Genomic DNA, 24,175 nt, shown 5'->3' on the forward strand with positions numbered 1-24,175 from the left:
GAAGCTAATGGGGATTGCTACAGTGATGCTGGTATTTTTCTACAACGTATTTTCAACTGTCTGTCATTTTTATCTTACTTAAAGATTTTCTTAAGCGCTCTAGGCAGAGACCACATTGTAAAAATTTGATATGACTGGTATTAATGACCGGTAAGAGACATTTTTAGGTCGAGCCTAGCGCAGCGCGCATGCGTTGCTCTAGGAAATTGGCCTCTTGGAATCACTTCAGCTTTTCTACAAGCTCCTACAAGCTTGTGCGTGTTGTGCTCACACGCTATTGGCCTTTGCGTCTGGCTTTAGCACGCAATTGGCCAAAGGCATGTGGATGTCCCAGCTTTTTGTGAAATGTTTACTCCCAGAGCGTTTTGCTCTCTGGAGCCAGCAGCGGCGCGCAGGGGCTATCTGTTTTGGGTTTGATTTAGTTTCCAGACCTTGCCGCTTTCATTAGAAGGCGCGTCCCCTCCACCCCACCTCCACAAGAGTGCGTGTCGCTTTCACTTTCGCGGCCGCGCTTGTTTTAGATCAGCGACTTCCAGCGAAAAACATTCAAGTTAGAAGCATAGTGTGGTCATGTGGACAATTGAATCTGGAACACTGCGGTCAAGGAACCCATGGCACCTAGTGACGGGTGATCTGCTTTCAATCGGAGGGACAGATCTGTGAATTGGAGTTCTAGTTTGGCGATAGCGACTTCTGCGTTTAAAATATTTCAAAAGTATGCTGATGAACACCGCTGTTTAATGGGACACTGCGTTATTTATTTATTTATTTTCAATAGTGCTTTGAGGCAGAAAGGGACTGAGCTGTACCCAAGGTTATAGGCTCGGCTCGTCCCAGAAATGTCTCAAATACCACATAGAACAACAGTGCCAGATATCTGACCATAGAAACAGACTTGCATCGAATTACATATCCGGCAGGAGCACTTACCCATTCTACTTATCGCCGTGTTCTCCTCCCAGTGGTTCTTTCTGACTTGCATTACGCCCTTTTGCAGTCGTGAAGACCAGCGTTTGGAACACTACAGCATAGGAGGCCAAACTATGGGTGTATGGCTTCTCATATTGTTTTCTTACTACTTAATACTCAGTTGGTATACGGAGCAATCTACAGTGGAATGTACCTTCCATCTGAAAACACTAATGCTCCTGAGACTGCAGATGGCCGGATATAATCAGCTAAGCAGCTTAAACCATACCTAGGTGCACAGAATGCAGGGGGTGGGGTTCAAAAGTGTAATGCACTTGGAATCGTCCAACTACATCCAAACCTAGATGTGGTGCAAGTAAAGTGATTTTGTCTGATGGAACCTTTGTATCTTTATTAGAACCTATTGAATCGGCACATACCCAGAACACAAATGGACTATGATGTGGAACAGATATACATGTAAAAGCCAATACCATGTTGAAATTACCACCCAAAAGACCTTTATTTCTTACTAGGTTTTCATTATTTTATTTTATCTGAACAGCTGGTCACAGTGATCTTAGTAAACCAGCAGGTTTACAGTTTAATAGATCAAACCATTTATATTGCACAAAAATAATCCCCATGGTCTCCAAGTGCCTTTGAGCTCATAAGCAGGATGTAGTCTCCCCGATAGAAAAGCTGTTGCACCCCTATTAAAAACAAGCATTGGCATAGCAAATGGGTCTCGCCTTTGGGACTTTATAAGTATTTAGTTATGCAGCACAATATCCTTCAACTGTTGCATGGCTAAACACTTATAAGGTCCCAGAGGCGAGATCTATTGGCTATGCCAATGCTTGTTATATCATTAGGATGTCTAAATGTTGGCTTGCCTCTCAAATGAAAGACCTGATGTTAACTTAAAGACAGTTATCCTGTTTTGCAATTTAGGAAACATCCATGCCAATATTTGCAAAAATGTAATGTTCGGACCTGTAGGCCTGTGTGTTTGACTGTGAAGCCATATGTAAAAATGCAATTGGCCTGTATGGGCTTAATGTCAAGAAGGTATTTTGTTATATGGAATTTTAGTAAGTATCTTAAAAGACAACTTTGATTAAACGTTGGTTTATTAGATTTGCACTGTGCTAACTCATTTGAGTAGCTGCACTTATTCAACTATGAGTGTTTCATAGTACCTTAGCACCGGCTGTACATAGATTTATTGAGACTTAATGGTGTGTATTGCTGTATTTTGGGTTTATATCCTCTCTGGGGCTCTCTTTAAAGGTTGCACCTTATTATCCTAAGAGTTATGCTCCAATAGTGTTAATTAGTCCTCAGTGTGATGGTCTGCAGTACTGAAGCCTCAGATTTCAGAGGTAAACAAGCCCCAATGATCCACTTAATGGCCTGAATGCCTGGGACACCGCACACCAACATTTTGTTAGTAATTCAATAATTATACTGCCTAAGGACTTCAAAGCCCCTGTACACTTTACTCTGGGGCTGCTCCTAAGGGTCATACCCTAATATAACTGAATTGTGTGTCTGCTTTCAATCTAAGGAAGGATATAGAGTTGGGGAATCTTGGGGATTTCTAGAGGAAGTTCTGCATCCTGGGAATAATCCTGTCTGCTGTCATTATAACGGGGGCACAAGGCCACTTGTGAGCCATTGTAAACAAAGGGTGGTAAGGGGGGTGTAGGGAATGCGGGAGGCGTAGTGCGGGGAGGGGGTTAGGCGGGGGCGGTGGGGTCACGGGGCAGTGCAGGAAATCATATATATATTTTCTTAATCTTATCTTTATCCGCTGGCCGCCACCTGCATCGCATTGCGCTGTATTTCCTCTTCTTTTCCCAGCTGCCCCTGGGACAGACTCCTATCCAATCCCCGTGCTGCAGAGCAACGCAGAGATTGGCCTGAGCTGGCTAGAAAGATGCTCCGCTCAGGCCAGGGAGTCTGTGGGAGATTTCTCCTGCCCGGCTGCTCAATGCAGCCAGGCTGGAGAAACCTAAGTGCGCATGTGTGTTTTGGTCGGCCTGAGACGGCCGGCCAAACACACATGAGCACTTAGGGAGTGCACATTGCACTCTCCCCCTCTCCTATGCCTCAGCCACGCCCTCCCTACAGCACTGCCAAAATGCAAACTAAAACAATGCAAGAACATCATTTTATGTTTAATTTGCTGGATGTGAGTCAGGCAGTGTTGTGACGCTCCTCTGCCATTGCTTTTTCCCCACTCTAAAGAGACAAGAGTGACCAGTGCACACTCCCACACAACTTTCTTTAGCAGTGGATGTGTCCCAGATCATGCTTAATTTGAGCCAGTGGTTTTCGGTGCATCGCACCAGCACTTAATTGTCAACACCGCACTCATGACAGCTCCCACAAGGTGGCAATGTTTGTGTAATATAGAGATGAGGATAACAACAGTTGTTTATTAATCAATTAGACGTTAAAACAACTACTATCTGCCTCCCAAGCCATTCCTATAGATTTGGAGGACGTCGTACAGTCTGAATCGTTGCACTTGTAGCAGTGTGATGGCTAGTAATTGCATGTAGTGTCATTGGCAGCATTGGCAGTGGTAGTGGGTGGTGCAAGCTGGAGTGGCCTCCTCACAAGGGCCCTGATATTCATTATTCTACAAATTAAGCACTGGTCCCAGATTGCGCATACGCTTATAGTGGACCTCAGAGCCCCTCAAATATTTATCTGTAACGCAGCACCATTCAAAGGGTGTCAGGAAAGCCCAGCATTCCATGGGTGTTTCCTGTGCACTCTCCCAGTTAGTCACAGAATGTGACGCAGCATGTTTTTGTATTTTGTTGCACACTTCCAGTTTATGCACGATACTGCACATGCATGTGATCCAACCATTGACTTCCTGGCAATGCTGACTCTGTGTTCCATTGTCTCCACGTCAATAAATTGAGCACCATTAAAGCTCCGTGAAATCAAGTACTTTCTAAGAAAAACAATACCTGTAATAACACTCCTCATAACAGAGATTTTCTTACACCTGCATTTGGGGTAATGGTGAGCCAGGGGATGGGTTAAGCCCAACAGACACTGCCCTAGGCAACAGTGCTGCTCACCTTTAACTGGGGTGTGCCAGGCGCCGACCTGGTCAATACATTATATTACAGTTCGTGCACTGCCCCCAGGGCAGCTGCAAACGCGGACCTGCCCTGGGGGTAGAGCATTAGTGTAAGGCCGACTGGCTCTTTGCAGCAGGGGATCTCTGTCTTTCAAGTTTCAGATGAGAACACGGTTTTCCTTTCAAGTGGGGACAGAGACCTCCTGCAAGCAAGTGCAGTGCGTGACTGCACCTGCCTGGAGCGGTATTTCAGAGGGGGGCACAGGATCCACTTTTTGGCACACAGTCAGTGAGCCCCCTGACAGCTCCTTTGTCTCTGGACCTGGGTTTATAATACAGCGCGGGTGCAGAGGCAAATTGAAATTGTTTCCTTATTTGCATGGGGTCATGTCCCTATGCTAATGAGGGAATGCTCCCTTCGGATCACGCCGGTGCATAGTAGCTCCGGAGCATTCTGTTTTACAAAAATGGCTCTGCATGCAGTCTGCAGCCCCTTCTGTAATACTAAAGTGCCCCAGGACCGAATAAAGTGGGCCTACATGCCAATGCACCACGGCCTCATGTCTCTCCTTAGCCCGTAACAGTAGTTTGAAATAAAAACTCAACATGGCATGTACACAGTCTTAAACGCCCATTCCTACTTCTAATGGCTTCATCACTATTTTTTAGCAGGAATCACATTCATAATACAACACTGGGAACGCCGGATTCTTGTCCTATCCAATTATCTACAAGAACCCACTCAGGTCGCCAGGATCTTTTTATTTGCCAAATAGCGTAGAGGGAAGAAACACAATTATCAAATCGTATTTACCGCAATTTGACATTTCGGAAAGAAAGACTCATAATCTTGGAGGTTGACATTTTATTATCAGCAAAAACATCTGAATATATAGGCACCTCAATACAAGGCACAAAAGATAAATGGGGACTAACACAAATGCTAGTCTACGAAGTATCCGCATACGACTAAAGATAAACAGGATTACAGCTTCCAAAAGCATCAAGTACCCTATGGCAATCGTGATGTCGAAATTTAACGTCATGAATCAAATCATTCTGTCCCTACTCTATTCTAAGGTGACATCCCTACTCAACATTCCCTTCCAGGTGAGGATCGCATAAAAGGTGTCAGCAGTGAAACTTCCTAAGAAGTTCTCACCATGTGAGAGCTCGATCTATGGTGCTCCCTTCAGTCCCTCTCCTAAGTCTCGTCTGCCCAACCCACGGGGCGCTGTCCCTAATACAAAACCCCAAAAAGCTGTACACGCCCTTCAGCACACCCCTTCAGGCAGCTTCTTCCTCCAGTAGATTTCCATTTGGATCCTTTCATCTTCCTTTCCATGAATTCGACCTTGGGTCCCAGGCCTTTTCTGTACCAGGAGTTGCAACTTTACATTCCAATCCACTCCCTTCCTGTCTACTCGTTCTGTCTCCATTCCAATTGAACAAAGACTTATTCTAACTAACGAGCTACATGGCCTTGTACCTGCAGCCAAACGCTGAACAGAAAAAAAACCCTAACATCATGAGGTTTCACAATTCACTGCAATTTTAAGCTTGCTAAAATCCTGTCGTCCTAATAAACATGGCTAAAATAAACGAAGGCCTTCACTTTACATACATGGTTAGGCCTCAAACTATACACTCTACAATTACCAATTCTAATTATTTGTCTCATACTAATAAGAGAACTACCTTCTTCATTCTTCTAACACGACTTAATGTCTCTTAATACATGACATTATTATAACTAAGCATTACACATAAACCAATACATTTTGTTATAACTGATGGCCTCATCTTTTCTCTTGAGGCCTGTTCTCAATTCTACTTTTCTAATTCAATGTATATATTTCTATTACCCTTTATATATTCTTGTTTTATATGCGGGTGCTGACTAACAATGAGTATGGTGCACCCTTACACATTTCGCATCAACAACGCTCTATCAGTTCCCCCCTTTGATGACAACTTGTCATCACACAAATCCATCTATACTGAAGTGGTAACCATCCCATTATGTCGGAAACCCTCCATTCTTTTTAGGTCCTGATATTGATTATCTTGCATATGTGCCATTCGTCTTTCATATCCCCTGAGAATCCTCTCAGCTCGGTTTCCTCTGTACCACCTTTACGCTCTTACAAGTCCCCACAAACAGATCACACAAATCACCACAATCAAGATCGGTTTCAACACATATCCGAGAATCCCTTTCCCTAAATCTGCAAACCAGCTTCCCACGTGTCCAAATCCTTTTCCAATCTTCTCCCACACATTCTCTTCTGCCAATATTGCAGCCTCTTCGTGAAGTGTGGTAATGTTGACTATATATTTCCTCAGCTCTTTGCTGTTGTCTGGAATATACGTGCAACATTCTTGAACCTTCAACAATTTACAGACTCCGCCCTCTTTTGCTAATAATACGTCTAATGCAAGACAATTTTGTAAAACCATTGTCCTGATCGATAACATTTCTCCATCCACCAACAACAATGGCTTCGCCGTGTTCATTGACAACTCATCAACCACGGTTGCTAGCTTTCATATTTTCACATCATTTAAAATCACGCCCAGACCGGGTATGATTGCTCCAAAGATATCACCAATCACAGCTCCTGCAACTGCATCTCTCCGCGCTCTAGAGTGGTGTCCTGTTTCTAGCAGAGTCAAATCCTCGGCATGGTATATCTTCGGGAAAATAACAGCCAAATAACAAGTCCCGTACCACTGCTCAGGCAACCTCACATATGCATTCTTTCCACACACATAGTACACTGTCGGGATGACCTGTATCTGACCCTGCAAGAAATTCTTAGCTGAATCTTCCATAGTAAAGGTATGGGCACAGGTGCTATGCCCAACCCAGATTTTGTCCTTGTCAGACTGCGGACGAGCAATACACAGATTTCCTCTCTGTACCTGATCTAAAGCTATGGGTCCATAACTTCCCCTTGACTTATGCAGTTTCTCTTCATCTGTCCAATCTGTTGACTTCTTTCCCCCATCCTTATCTTGGGTTAATTTTCTATATCTGTCCTCAACTTGGCCAATGAATTTCTTTTCAGTGTCTGATACTGAGCATGTCAAATTATGTCTATGTGCATAAGCAGTATCCAAACTTGTAGTCGGTATGAAATAAGTCCAAAGTCTTTCTTCTGACTTATAATAATCATACTTATTCAAATGCTTAAACGCTGGTACGTCAGCAAGTACTGTGTCATAATTAGAGAAATAATACTCAAACTGTTTCCTTTCGTAAAACAGACTAAGCAATAGACTGCAAGAAATCACATAAGTCAATGGAAGGTGATGGTATCTAATACCCTCATCTACAGAAGCAGGCAACTGCATGCACACATAGCAATCTTTCGCATCCATCGCATCAACATACTCATACAACAATTTCGCATACGCATTAAGTTTGAAGTCACCTCTCGACAAATCCATGTGTAACATACAACTTTCTTCTAGCATCATCGCCCTTTTATCACCTGAAATATCCTTCTTGGTACTGGGAGTGACAGGTGTAGGTGTTCCCAACATCTTCCCCTCCTCCCTGTGGGCCACTGCATACGATGTTATGACTACTGCGAATATAACAGCTATGACTACTTCTACAAGTGTACCTATCACTGTCTTCGCCCTACGGTGTGAATTTCTAGGCTCCACCATTTTTCCTCCACGCTCAGAATCCAGTTCAGTAACAATGGGTGAGAGTCTCTTCCTCATTCAGGCTTGTATCTCAATGCAACAATTGTCCTTTGTAGCTAATGTTCTCTTCTAACGTTTCAGTTCTCTACTTTATTTCGGATCAGCAAAGGCTTCCTTCTCCTTCTCCGGTACCTCCAACTGAGCTGTCACCAAATGTTCCCTTCTTTTGCTCTTTTTTGACAAAGTTCAACGCTAATCCAAAATAACTGCAGGTCCCAACAACTCTAGGACTCCTTGCAAGATTTCAAGTTTGAGAGTTTTCAGTTCTTGGGGAGAAGGTACAACAGCAAAGTTTGGGAAAGCCAATGTGTCCAAAATCAGACCACAAATGTTACTCAGGAGCGGCGGATCTGGAATATGGAGAGTCAATACTCCATCGATCTCCAATCCTGGGATCTTCAGTAACACTTCTGCCCTCAGAGCCGGTGGACCGCTGACAAGGGTAATCGACCTCAGCCTCCCTGTACTCATCGGTCCTAGCATTCGTTGCTACGTAAGTCCACTCAGGTGAAGCGTACCTGTGACACGGCACTCTTGCTCTTCTCGATCTTCTCGGAGCTTCCGGATCTTGATCTTCCTCACTCTGTTCTGACTCTGTCACCTCCGATACTGGGGCAAGATCTCTTCTCGGTGTCCCTCTCGAATTTACCCGTTTCTGACTCACGGGCCAAACTCTTTCTGCTTCTGAGACACCTCTGCTCTCCCTTCTGATACCCTGTGCACTGCTTTCTTCCTCAGCAGAATTAGGCTCCACTCCGGCTACTGCACCTTCTTCCGCTTCTGGTTCTGATTCAGAGTTTCTCTCACTCTCGCTTGCAGCTTGTTCCAGTGCACAACCAGCTGCGTCAGTCACCCTCACAGCTTGACTTGCCCTCTCAAATGGCCCTGCCACCTCAGCTGGGTTTTCGTTCACAAGAGGGGCTGTATCTTCCAAGGGTGCTGGAACTCTACGGGTATGGGAGGCATGCACCCAGTTCGGTAGTCCCCCTCACTTCACTGCCGTATTCGTAACCAGAATAATCTGGTACGGGCCTCTCCAGCGAACATCCAAGCAACTCTTCCTCACGTGCTTTCGTACCAACACCCAGTCTCCTGGGCATAGATCGTGGCACAGATCACCTGCGGCTGGAACAGCTACTGCCTGCACCTGCTGGGACACAGAATGAACCACATCAGCCAGGCCTTTACAGTAGTCGAGAATTACATCATCAGTGATATTTATCAATGCAGAGGCTGGTATTGCTGGCACACGCATCGCTCTCCTCATCAATATCTCGTGGGGTGACAATCCAGCTCTCCTATCAGGCACACTCCGGAGACTCATGAGAACTAAAGGTAAGGCATCTGGCCACTTCAGAGGAGTTGCGGAGCACACCTTTGCCATTCGGGCCTTCAATGTTCCATTAACTTGTTCTACTATCCCAGAAGCCTCTGGTCGATAACTGCAATGTAACCTTTGGTCTATGTTCAAGGCAGCACAAAGCAATTTCATCAATTCACTGTGGAAATGCGTTCCTCTGTCCAATTCCAAAGAGGTCGGGAACCCGAACCTCGGGATGAGCTCTCTCAACAGTAATTTAGCTACAGTTAGTGTATCACACCTGCGTGTTGGGTAAGCCTCCACCCATCTAGAAAAGACACATACTACGACTAATATGTACCTCAACCCATTACACTTTGGCATTTCGATGAAATCTAACTGCATCCTGTTGAAAGGGCCACCTGACCTTCCTATGTGACTCATTGTCACAGCTGTCCTCTTCCCTACATTCATTTGTTGACAGGTAACACATCTTTGACATACAGCTTCGGCTGCTGCCCAAAACTTCGTATTGTACCATGTTTGACGAAACACTCGCACCATCGCATCCCTGCCAAGGTGCACAGCACCATGTATCAATCGTGCCATTGGATTCAACAGACATTCCGGTAACACCGCTCTTCCATCACTTGAAACCCAAACATCCACATCTCCCTTCTCACATCCAGCTCGCACCCAACTATCCCGTTCCTGATCAGACACTTCGTCTTGTAATTGTTTTAACTCTTCCCATGTATCTGCCATCGCCAGCATCACACTGAGGTCAGTTGTCTCCTCATTTCCCCTTATATGCCGTTCCTTGAAGTCACATCCCTGTTCTGCACAAAATCGAGCAACCTCATCTGCATAATTATTTCCAAGTGACACAAAATCATTTCCTTTCTTATGGGCAGAACACTTTACCACTGCGATTTCATCTGGGCCTTGCAATGCTTCTAACAGTTGTCTCACATATTCTCCATTTCTAATGGGCGACCCAGATGATGTCATGAATCCTCTCTGGGACCATAGCTGTCCGAAGTCATGAACGACACCAAACCCGTACTGACTGTCCATATAAATCGTTATACGGATCTGGTTAGCAGCCAAACAGGCACGAGTCAAAGCAATAAGCTCAGCCACCTGTGCGGAGTATACTCCTTCTAGACAAGCGGCTTCAACCACTCCGGTTATGGTACAAACAGCAAAAGCTGCTCTCAACTGACCCGTATTGTCTCTTAAACACGAACCGTCCACAAAGAATATTTCATCTGGCTCTGAAAGTGGTTCATCCACAATATCGGGTCTGGGTTTGGTGCACAATTCAGTCACAGCGAGGCAGTCATGATCCTTACAATCTTCATCATCTATATTCGGGATCGGTAACAATGTGGCAGGATTTAAAACAGAACACCTCTTCAAGGTCACATTCTCAGCAGCTAGGATGACTTGTTCGTAACGTGTCAACCTATTATTCGTGAGGTGTTGTGTCTTAGTCCTGGTCATCAACAGTTCAACAGAAGGTGGCACATGCACAGTAAGCGGATGACCCATTACAATGCTCTCACATCTCTCGATACTGACACCTGTTGCAGCAACGGATCTGAGACATCCGGGCAACGCAGAGGCTACTGGATCTAGTGTAGCCGAAAAATAGGCAACTGGTCTACGGACATTCCCATGCACTTGAGTTAACACTGCCAATGCGCAACCTTCTCTTTCACAACAAAACAATGCGAATGCCTTCTTGTGGTCACGCATTCCCAGAGCTGGTGCGCAGCACAAGGCTTCTCTTAGTTTCAAAAATGACTTTAAACAGTCTTCATCCCATGGTACCGGATCACTCACATCCTTGCGCGTCAGCCGCTGTAAGGGCTTTGCTTCAAAGGAAAAATTCGGGATCCATTGGCGACAGTAGCCAACCATTCCCAAAAACATTCGCACTGCCCTCTGAGTCGTTGGGACGGGCATTCTCAAAATCGCATCTATGCGATCTGGTGATATTTTTCTTTTACCTTTCTCAATCCGATGACCCAAATACTGTACTTCACTCAGGCAGTACTGTAACTTATATGGAGACACCTTATGTCCATTCTCCCCTAGGAAATTCAACAGTGCTACTGTATCAATCCTGCAGGCGTCCCCAGTTTTTGACGCTACAAGCAAATCATCGATGTACTGGACGAGAACACACTCTTGGGAAAGCACCAGACCTTCAAGGTTCTTTTTCAAAATCTGATTGAAAATAGACGGGCTCTCTGTGTACCCCTGGGGGATACGACACCACGTTAACACACGATTTTCCAGCCTAAATGCAAAAAGATATTGGCTCTCCTCATGCAGAGGAATCGAGAAAAAGGCTTGACACAGATCAATCACGGTGAACCATTCCGCATCGCATGGGATTTGGAACATGATCACAGATGGATTCGGTACCACGGGACAACATGGGACTACGATCTCATTAATTTTTCGCAAATCTTGCACAATCCTGAATTTCCCGCTCGGTTTCTGCAATCCCATTATGGGCGAATTACATGGACTACCCCTGATTTCTCTCAAAATTCCTTGTCTAAGCATGGACTCAATTACAGGTCTAATTCCCTCTATAGTTTCAGGTGACAATTTGTACTGGGGAGTTCTCGGGTACTCTACATTTGTTTTGACTTCTATCTTCACCGGATCTACACCTTTAACTAGTCCGATCTCTTCCCCACTAAGGTCCCATACGTCAACTGACACAGAATCCCTCAGGTCTAATGGGAGTTCCTCCACCGTGAGTGCAGGATACATTTCCATGCACCAACGCTGGTTTGCAACCTTAAAGGTCGCATCATCGTCTCTTGTCTGGACTTCCACTCCATTCGGGGTACAATAGATGGTACAATTAAGCTTTCACAATAGGTCTCTTCCTAACAAACAGACTGGACTAGAATCACACACCACGAACTGGTGTCTGTCACTGAAGTTCCCAATCCTAATCGGCATGGGTTCCGTCAGTGAGCTAGTCAGTTTCTTATTCGCTACCCCAACGACTTGGATTGTTTGGCCAGAAAGGGGTAGATTTGGGATCACTGCGGATCTTACAGTCGATCTGGTAGCCCCCGTATCAACCAAAAAGGTCGTAGGGTGGCCATCAATCTCTGCTTCTACAAAGGGTCCCTTCTGATCTACTTCTAGGACCGCTCTAAGCGTACAATCATCTTCTCCTCCCCAGCAAGATCTTGCTACTCGATCGGAATCGTCTTCCCCATTTACTTCAAATAGAGGCATCTGTACATAAGTCCGGGCTCCCTGCTGCATATTCTGTATCCTAGGCGGTCGGGGAACCTGTACCTGCGGAACATTCGTCCCCCCTTTTGTCATTCTAGGTTGCGTCACTACAGGGAGTGTGTCCGCCACTGGAACCTGGGCCAACTCTTCCTCCTGCTGTACTTGGTTTAACAGGTTAAAAGGACACTCGCGTCTCCAGTGTCCAATCTGGTGGCAAAGATGACAGGCTGTGGTCTTTTTCAACACTGCCACATCTATTCCGGTCTTAGGATCTACTCCTCTCGGCCTCCCCTGTCCTTGAGCATTCTGTGCTCCTCCTTGATAATTTCCCTGCCTCCTTCCCAACGTCCCTCCGGTAGACTACCTGCACTGCAGTCTGCATCTGTACTAATAGCAGATTATCTTTCAATTTCCTGTGTTTAGACTCAATCTCATCGCTACAATATCTCGCATATCGGAGAAACTCATCCACTGGCTTGTTCTGCCAACAAATCAAATGTTGCTGTATCATTAGACTAACCTCTGGCCTCAATCCCAGCACAAATTTGGACACAAACCGTCCCATATCTTTGGTATCCAATGCCTCCAAACTGCTGTACTATTTCAAAACCTGCAAAAGCCTCTCGTAAAATTCATGCACGGTCTCCTTAGGCTCCTGTACTGTTCTATCTATCTTCACCCAATCGGTGTCTTGAGGTGAGACCTTCGATTTCAACCAAGTAATTACCTGTTTGAACTTTTTCATCACTATCGGCGACGGGCCATGTGTAATCAAATCCCTGTCAGGCTCTGAGGTCGGCCATTCAATCGCAACTTTACATGCCGACCACAGATCCCCCGGGATCACTATGTCAAACAAAGCGATCAACTTGCTTGTACCACTCCACAGGCTTTTCCCTCAATCGGGGAAAGTCATTTGTGAAGGCAGACAAGTCTCCTCTACTCCAGGGTACATGAACATACCCTCCATTCTGTACCTCCCGTAAAGGGAAATTCCCTATCACCATCGCGCCTCCACCCGGAGGTGGCGTCTCTCCCACTACTCCTCTTCTTGGACCATCTTTCCTCCCATTTATCGAGCATGATCCATGCCCGCATTGCTATAATCAGATCTTTGACATGAGTTCTCAATCCCATGAGCCTCCTATCTTCCAATTCCTGATCACTATACTGTAGCCGGTGATCTCCTTGCAACGCTCTAGTTTTCGATAGATCCACCCCATGTCTCTTTGCCAGCTCTGACAATTTCTCATGAGCCGTGCGGGCTTTACGAGTTACATCTTTCGCTAAAAAGAGTAACTCATCCTGTTCGTACGTTAGTATTCGTTCTAAGGGTAGGTTTCCACCTATTATCTCGTCCAACTCCGCCTTTAGCCTTACAACATCCAACATTTTCCCTCTCAAAACTCCTCTCAGAACTTCTCGGCAGGTGGTACCATCTCTGTCATTGTACTCACATTGTCTCTCGCGTAGCCTACCCTCTTCTGATCTGCCCATGGGAACAGAACGATTTACAATCGTCCCTCGTCCCCTCTCTGTGTCTAACACGCCTTGACTTTGGGTTCTCACCGGTGGTGTCCACATTCTCAAATCTGATCTTGACTCAACTAAAGACCTCGGTCTAGTAGGTCTCGATTCTCCCTGTCCTCCTGAGGAGTCAGCTGTAGCTGGCATCGGCGTACTCCATTCTATAGGCTTCGGAGTCCGCTCCATTCTCCTCACAGAGTCACTTTCCTCAACTTCATTTCTTGCCCTGGCCTCTGATTGTTCTAAACTTCCTGCTGTCTCTGGCTCAAGCTCATACATCGACTCAATAGGTCCGATGATAACTGGTATTTTCAACGCATCCGGTAACCTCACTCCTCTCTCCACCTCCGAGCTGACTACAGACTTATACCGGGTATTCTCGGTTCCCATCGAGATCTTTCCTTCTACTCTTACTTCTGATCGGGGTACTGCTCCCCTACTCTCTTCTTCCTTTGTCACACTACCTTCTGAGGCATCTGGGTTGTATGGAGGTGGTCTCTCGGATAGCAACCTTTCTACCAGGCTATCATCCGTGTCACTGTCTTCTTCCCCATCAACTGTCTTTTCCTTTGACTTTTCTGTCGTCTCCAATAAGGGTTACAATTTATGTCCCTCTATTGCCTGCATTCTCCATCTTTTCTCCGCTGCATCCCATCTAGCATCTTGGAAAGCCTGGACCGACCTTTTCACCCTTTCCTGATTTCTGCCTCTCTCCTTATCATGCACTGCTCTAATCCACGCATGTAGTGCTTCAAATTGTGTGGGCCTCGGCATAGGTCGTAAAGCTGCCATCACAGTCTTCAGCTGATACAACACCGCTAATCTGAACGAACCATACCTTGGGAACTCTAACTCTCCTTCACCTTGAGTCACTTTATGCCAATTCTCAAGCCAAACTATGGTGTGCAACCCTACATTTCTTGCCATGTAGTGTGCTTCCGTGTCCTCAGGAGGGGCCTCCGCACCCTCTCGAGTAACCACATGTGCATCCCCTTGACACAATTCTCGGAAAACTTTAAAACATTTCATAATGACTGAATGCTAAACGTATACAATCTCTGTTTACTTCCTGGTAACTGTCCGCCAATGACAGCGCGAACTACACCAACCAGCCTATCGCAGCCCGACACCTTATGACGTCACTTTTCCTTACTCGCAGCAGTTCCCCTCCTTCACACCGCTCGTCTCACCCCTTGCATTCGTCCCATTCACACTCTGAAATAACCGTTTGTCCCAAACAAGTTACTCCTCTGGCTGTCCGTCCACAGTTTCTCGAAATTGTCGACCTCGGTTGGTTACTATCTGTCCCTGCCGGGCAGACAGATTACCTCTGATAGGTTACAAATACTCAATTCCACATACAACGACCCACGACCAGCGCCAGGTTGTCACACACTCATACATTCACCCCCCCTATCTCGGTCCAGGTGATCGATGGTACCTCACGATCGGTGGTCAACAAAATCTACCAGGGGTGTCTTCTACACCCTCTCGCTTAGGCTTTCCCGGGCTGCGCGCGCTCACAGCCTGATCTCACAATCACACGACATTCACACCAACTCCGCAAAACATCTCACACAATGCAACACCGCAATCTACAACATTGTATCCTGTTCATACTCACTCTTCGAGCTTCTGCTTGCTGCCGCACTGCTACTCGCCATCTACGTCCGTCCGCCAGACCGTCTGCCGTTCGCCCTCCGATGATTCAACCTCACTTATCATTAATGGGCCTCAAGGATCACTTATCCTAATCTCAATCTACCCTTGCTATCAGAAATAAACCATCCGTTTCTGCTACCAACTGGGAACGCCGGATTCTTGTCCTATCCAATTATCTACAAGAACCCACTCAGGTCGCCAGGATCTTTTTATTTGCCAAATAGCGTAGAGGGAAGAAACACAATTATCAAATCGTATTTACCGCAATTTGACATTTCGGAAAGAAAGACTCATAATCTGGGAGGTTGACCTTTTATTATCAGCAAAAACATCTGAATATATAGGCACCTCAATACAAGGCACAAAAGATAAATGGGGACTAACACAAATGCTAGTCTACGAAGTACCCGCATACGACTAAAGATAAACAGGATTACAGCTTCCAAAAGCATCAAGTACCCTATGGCAATCGTGATGTCGAAATTTAAAGTCATGAATCAAATCATTCTGTCCCTACTCTATTCTAAGGTGACATCCCTACTCAACATTCCCTTCCAGGTGAGGATCGCATAAAAGGTGTCAGCAGTGAAACTTCCTAAGAAGTTCTCACCATGTGAGAGCTCGATCTATGGTGCTCCCTTCAGTCCCTCTCCTAAGTCTCGTCTGCCCAACCCACGGGGCGCTGTCCCTAATACAAAACCCCAAAAAGCTGTATACGCCCTTCAGCACACCCCTTCAGGCAGCCTCTTCCTCCAGTAGATTTCCATTTGGATCCTTTCATCTTCCTTTCCATGAATTCGACCTTGGGTCCCAGGCCTTTTCTGTACCAGGAGTTGCAACTTTACATTCCAATCCACTCCCTTCCTTTCTACTCCTTCTGTCTCCATTCCAATTGAACAAAGACTTATTCTAACTAACGAGCTACATGGCCTTGTACCTGCAGCCAAACGCTGAACAGAAAAAAACCCTAACATCATGAGGTTTCACAATTCACTGCAATTTTAAGCTTGCTAAAATCCTGTCGTCCTAATAAACATGGCTAAAATAAACGAAGGCCTTCACTTTACATACATGGTTAGGCCTCAAACTATACACTCTACAATTACCAATTCTAATTATTCGTCTCATACTAATAAGAGAACTACCTTCTTCATTCTTCTAACACGACTTAATGTCTCTTAATACATGACATTATTATAACTAAACATTACACATAGACCAATACATTTCGTGATAACTGATGGCCTCTTCTTTTCTCTTGAGGCCTGTTCTCAATTCTACTTTTCTAATTCAATGTATATATTTCTATTGCCCTTTATATATTCTTGTTTTATATGCGGGTGCTGACTAACAATGAGTATGGTGCACCCCTACACATTTCGCATCAACAACGCTCTATCAACACCCAGAATTACCTGGACTGGAGGATCTTTATTTACAGGTGCATTTTTACCACAGTACTTCCGAATTTACCCCTGTTGAATGATGAATAACTCAGGTCAACAGGGTTTTTGCATAATTCCCTAATGCTTTCTTTCATCCATGCATACTTACCTAAAGTAGTTCACCTTTACTACTGGTCCTGGTGAAAGGAGAATGTGGAAAGAATCTTGGCATTGCAATTTTCCTGCAAATCTTGTAATCCCAATTCAGCTGGTAACTCCTGCTGAGTGAGAATTTACTCAAAACTTGCAATTAGGATGTAATAGAGAATGATGGCTTAGGTGGCACCACTCTAGAACAGTAATACCCCTTTATTGGGGCCTCTGGGGAATCAACTTGTGATCCTGTGGTATTACTATGAAGCTGAATTGCTCTGACATCGGTACTACCAGGTGTGGTACTACTACCAAACAAATACCAGGCTGCACATAATGAGGGGCTATTTGTGCCAGGTGCATCTCAACAGTCTCCAGCATCTACCTGACACCGTATTTCTTCTGATAGAATACAGTTCGAGATGTTCTAAGTTTCGTAGGGGCATATTTACAAGGGCTTTTCTCCGCTTTTTTGGCTTTTAAAGCCAAAAAAGCAGAGCTAAAACTATCGCCCTATTAACAAGAGGGTGCTAACATGCATTAGCGCATGTTAGCACCCTTTTACCCAACACCTCCCTCTGCATCTCTAATGAGATGCAAAGTGGGCATCACTGGGCAGGACAACCTTGTAAATAATCGCTGATGTTCACATTGCGATATTTACAAGGCTGCCCCAGCATTTTAGCAGACGTTAGTTTTTGGAGAAAACCGCTGATTTCTCCAAAAACTAACGTCTGCTAAAATGCAGACTTACCAATCCCTAACATTGGGGTGGATTATGCTGGTATGACCCTGTGGGTCGTATCAGCAAGGTTATCGCCGTTTTACAGGGAACATCGCTGGAAAACCAGTGATGTTCCCTGCAAAACGGCGATTACCTCGCTATCTCTGGAATTTTTATCGCCCTGGAGAAACGCGTTGTTAATAACGCGCTACCAGGGCGATAAATTCCAGAGATAGCCTGCGATAACAAAATGATCGCTAAGCACGGCCAGCGATAACTATCGCTGGCCGTTGATAATATGCCCCGTAGTTGGTTGGTGGTCACTGCATTAAACTGAGCATTGAACTAACGTTCCTGATCCACAATAACTACCATAGACATCACCGCGTTTACTGGAAGCTCGTCTATGGTCGAGGGCCAGAGGGATTTGTCTGAACAATTTTTTAGACAAAAACTAAACGAGACTTTAAGTGTAGAATCTTGAGTCATCCAGTGTTGTATAAAGTTGACAGACACCCTATGGAATGCCAGACGGATATAGTGGTCTTTTAATCCAGAGGAACAATGAACAAATCTGAACTTGAGCATGTTCTGCTAATGTCATGGATTTTACACTGTTTTAAATGATGCTTGAAAAATGTTTGTATCCTGGGATGCCACCCCCTTGTATTGTACTGGGGTGCCTCTCCAGACCTGCGCCACTGCAGGAGCCAACTTGAGGGTTTATTTCTCAGGTCTGTCACAACTGTTGATAAGTTCTTGTCTTGTCGTTGCTATTTGGGCACATAGAGGTTCCTCTGTGGTGAAATTGTTTCCTGTTGGCTATTTACCCCCCTGACAGTTTACATAATGCCATCCGGCTTCGAGAGAGGTCAGACAACAGCCCGTGAGGTCACACGTGCCAAGCACTGGCGTTTGCCATCTGGCTGACCTGCAACCCAGAGGATCACGAGAGAGCCAACACAGTCTTGCATCTTACTGTACTCGAATATTTCAATTATTGCACCTATTACAATAACAATGATAAACATAAAACCTGCAGCATAAAATGGTGTATAAAAAACTAGCAGTTACTATTGACTTTCCCACGGTCTTTTCTGCCATACATTCTATGAAAGATATTTTAAAAAGTTGTATTTTTTTTCATTTTGCACTCAACTCAATATGTTGTCAAGTGGATAAGGTCCAGAAAAGAGACATGGAAAATTGTGGCGACTTTGTAATGTAACAGGATGGAAAACGAGGCAGGATAAGCACGAAAGGACACAAAGCACACACCAACCTTTTGTGCGCGCATTGCAGTATACATTTTACAGAGTGGCGGTAGGGACTCTGTAGTTATAGTTAGGGTTGCCAGAGATAGGAATTGCTCTGATTTTTCTCCATGAATATCTTTATGCTCACTTGACGAATCTCCATGAAACTTTGCAGACCTTATTCCGTCTACACTAGCAGATGATGCTAAGTTTTGCGGTGATTCATCAAGGTGGTGCAAAGATAAAAGGGGGGTGGGAGGGGGTCCCAAAACATGTGTTACCACCAATGCATTTCCCCATAGACCTTTGTGTTGGATGTAGCGTGAAAACGGCTCAATGGATTTACATGAAATTTGGTAGGTTTAGATATTATGGTGCACTGATGATCCTTTTGTTTACTACAGATGCTTAGGGGAAGTATTTTTTTTTTTCATGATATTTTACAGGATTATATGTTATTTCGTGGAAGTGCTGCAGCACATAGCATTGACAGATCATTGGTATTTTCCCCTACCTTTTAGCATTATAGCAAAGTGGTAATGGGTAGAGAAAATCATTTTTAAGTTTCTATCTATTTAAAAAAATATGTGGAGTACCACAGTACTGCCTCAAGAGTACTGCGGTACAAAAAACAAATGAAAAAAATATGAATATACTGTTCTAACGTGTATTTTCAATTATGAACCTATTTAAATATGCACAAAACGGCCTACAGAGTAGCACAGTAATACCTACAAATTACCATGCGACTTAAATAAAATGATGAGATCACCGTAGACTACTATAAAAACAGGCCCATATTTATTATTCCTTCATTTAACACAATATAGCAGAACAACTTCCTGCGCTGTGCTGCGTGAAAGGGAGAGGGCTGAAATGTGCCACATCTTTCAAGATACAGCACATTCCAGTCCCCTGCCTGCACTGCCGCACAATTAGCAGCCTATTGCCAATGCTGGCACCCTTGCAGTATCGAGCAAGGGCGCCTACATTACGGCCGGATTCTTTTGATGCAGGAAGGGGCACTTTCCTGCAAAAAAACAATCCTTAGAGGCATACTGCTCTTTCTAAGTGTTCTGCAGAATGCAGCACACTTAGAAAGAGGAAACAACCATGCAGCATTTGAAACGAAGTACAAACAAAGAGGAAGGTGCACCAGATAAAGAGAGTCCAGATCCAAACAAGTATCCTTAATGTTTCCTTTTATTTTCTTCTAATATGAAGAGATAAAACCCAGCCAACGCGTTTCGTTCCACACTGGAACTTCTTCAAGGCTGTAGACAAGTAACATAAGAACATATAAATGACATGTACAACGTATAAAGCAACAAACACCACAAAGAGATATATGAAAAAATATATATACAAACTGTAGATACAGAGATCAGAACGCACAAAAGCCGTAAAACATGGCACATATATAAATTATTCAAGATAGTATATACATAAGACATCTAAAACAAGCATGTATATTTACATATCTAAAAACGTAACACACGAATATGCTATGAGCATGTTCCAAAAGGACCTGTCCTAATTAGTTCTAAGTCCTAATCCATGTTTGTAACTAGCCAGTTTTATTTCGTTGGTTCATGTCCAGGTCAATATATTTATTTTTGTGGTGTTTGTTGCTTTATACGTTGTACATGTCATTTATATGTTGTTATGTTACTTGTCTACAGCCTTGAAAAAGTTCCAGTGTGGAACGAAACGCGTTGGCTGGGTTTTATCTCTTCATATTAGAAGAAAATAAAAGGAAACATTAAGGATACTTGTTTGGATCTGGACTCTCTTTATCTGGTGCACCTTCCTCTTTGTTTTTTCTTCGTTTCAACTGAACCTCAGTGGAGTTGTTCTACGACGCACTCCGGAAGACTTGTGCACAGGAATGAAATATCAATTCTGAGACTTTGGGATATTAAGTGCTAAACCAGTAGTCAGTCGTAGTTTTTCTGTTACAATAATCCTTATTTTGACTGTTTATGCACTCATCCCGTTGTTAATATAATACTAATTAAAATATGTCAAAATTTGATGATGGTAGAGAGGAGATGGCACACAATCTCTTTGGTACAGGGATCTTTAAAGAAAAAACTACTCCGGAATTAACACAAAAAAATAGTTTAAAAACACTGTTCATAAGACTTGAACGTTTGAAAAAACAGGAACTTAGTCGCTAGTGGGATGGTATTACCCAAAAACAATATATGGAAAATGGTAAGGTTCCGAGGGGTTTACATATCCTAATCTTCCCCACTTTTGAGGATCTTAGTGATGCCCTACTTAAAGAATGGGAATGTAATCTAGAGGGAGCATCACAAACTATGATGAGAATTTTGGTAAAACATGCAATGGAAAAAAGGGAAAAAGTTCAGGAAGAGATTATTGTGATTGAAAAACTAATTGGTGAAATGGAAGAAAAAGATCTGATTGATAAAAACTAAGCTATCTTAAAACAGATCATAGATAGCCATCAGATATATTTAAAAGACAAAAAGCTTAGAAAAATTAAAAGAGACGATAGGGACTACCGTGATGGAAGAATCTTTACCTTCCATAAAAAAATTTGACAATGTACAAGGGTTGGAGGATAAGAAAAGAAATAGAGAGGATAAAGATGAAAGTGAAGATACCAGCTCCATTAGTAACATATCTGTCCCGTCGCAGGGGGGTACTGCCTCATCCTCCTTGGAAAATAATGTCCCTTTAGGGGAAGGGACTTCGTCCTTTCAGAAAGAACTTGCAAAATTACGCATTTCCAGCCGACTCCAACAAAAGAAAGAACAACAAAAATCAGACGGGGAGGGAGGAGGACAAAAAGCAAATCCCAAAACTACAACCGGAAAAATGGACACTCTAATAAGAATCAAGAAGGTCAATATCAGTTAGTGTCAAAAATGATATTGTTAGTACGGATGCCAATGATGGTTGTCATTTGAAGATTGTTAATCTTTCCAATAAAATGCTTAATAAAGATGAGACTAATGTCCTTAGTAAAGGTTTAAACTTTTGTCCAACACAAAGTGGGGATTTGGTTAATGCTCATGTAGATTTGTTTAAGTTTGTAAGGATGTTAAAACTTTGTGATTTTTTTTGCAAACAGACCACAAGAAGCTAGCAAGCGTACACCCTCACGTGACCCAGACTCCCATACAATCGCTGATGTTAGAAATATCCAATGTCTCCTGTCTATTGGTGATGATGATGCTTATGAGATATCCACTCTATTAGATGACATTGATATCAGACAGGATGGCCATGTGGCAAGTGGCTTATGTCCCAAATCCAAATTTATACCCACTTTTGGCTATGATTCAAGCATTGATGTTTTCCATAAGAAAATGTCGGAGGAATTATATGCATTGGAAACATCAAAAAAATATAAACCAAAATTAACACAAAACATCTCTCTAACTGAAAGATTGGCCCTTCAACGCCTAAGGGAGGATACCACGATTGTGATACGTGAAGCAGACAAAGGGGGCAATGTGGTCATTATGAATCGTCTTGACTACCTTAATGAAATCAATCGGCAACTGGGTGACACCTCGTGCTATAGACTTATTACACACAACCCTATTCCTAATCTTATTACCACCATCAATGGCAGACTTATTGAATGGAGAGACGAATGTCTTATTTCGGAAGATGAATATAGATACCTTAAAGTTGACTGTCCATCATACCCTTGTATTTACGTTTTACCCAAAATACATAAAGGAGGTCCTTTCCCCCCTGGAAGACCAATTATTTCGGGGGTGGGATCATCCACTGAGAACTTATCTAAATTTGTTGATGTTAAACTACAAAAATTTGTACTTAATCTTCCATCATTTGTAAGAGATAGTAAAGATATTTTGGTCAAATTCAGAAATTTTCAGTGGTCGGATGAACTCTTGTTCGTGACCTTTGATGTTGTAAGCTTATATACCTGCATTGACAAGCACTTTGGGATTATGGCTATGCGCTCTTTCCTGGATAGAGAAGGGGCTGGACTCTATCAATACAACGAAATGATCGTTGAGATGGTTGACATTATCTTAATGAATAATTTCTTCTTACATGATTCGAGTTGGTACCAACAGACCAAAGGCGTTGCGATGGGCTCCGGGTTTGCTCCCTCGTACGCCTGCCTCTTCATGGGGTGGTACAAGAAGGAGCATGCCTGGGCCCGAAGTGCCTCTCCCTGGACGGAATTTATCGTATTTTGGGGGAGGTACATAGACGATATTATTTGTCTTTGGTCAGGGTCTGTTGAAATGTTACAGCAATACTTTGAGTGCCTTAATGATAATGTCTTTAATGTCAGACTTACAATGGCATCTCATAAGGATAATATCAATTTTTTGGACATAAATTTCTATATTGAGGACGGGATGATACAGAGCAAGCTGTATAGAAAGGAGACAGCGTGCGTTGCGGTGTTGCATGCATCCAGTGCCCATGCTAGCTCGGTTATCAATATTATTCCGTTTGGCGAAATGACCCGCATTAGGAGAAATTGCAGCACTGAGAAAGCTTTTTTGCTCAATATCAAGGCAACAAAAGGAACATTCGAAAAAAGAGGATACAGCAATAAATTGCTAGATAAAGCTAAACAGAGAATCCTCTGTACAAATAGGGACTCTACATTACTTGACACTCCCTCTGTACGGGGGACTCTAAAAAATGACAACAAAATGAGGTTTATTACCCAATATACTACCTATAGCAATAACATCTCTAATGCTTTACGCAAAAATTGGCATCTCTTTTCTTCAATCCCTGGACTAAAGGATTGCATTACACATCGGCCTGCTATCACATACTGAAGGGGGACCTCTTTGAGAAAACAACTCTGCCCCAGTTATGTCGTGACTCCTCCAAGAAATAGACATTGGATACCCAAGAAACCTAATGGTTTTTTCACTTGTAGTCTGTGCAATATTTGCAGTAGTGGAAAAAATATGACAACGTCCTTTTCCTTTAACAGTCCACGGATTTATAACATCACCCACTTCATCAACTGTAATACCACTCATGTGGTATACATTTTGGGATGTGAATGTAACATCATATACGTGGGAAGCACAACAAGATGTTTAAAAATTCGAATACAAGAACATAGGAGAGCATTAATCAATAGGGATATCAGATACCCTATTACTGAACACTATAATAACA

Source organism: Triturus cristatus, chromosome 2_2 (genome assembly GCF_964204655.1).
Source record: "Triturus cristatus chromosome 2_2, aTriCri1.1, whole genome shotgun sequence".
NCBI lineage: Eukaryota > Metazoa > Chordata > Amphibia > Caudata > Salamandridae > Triturus > Triturus cristatus.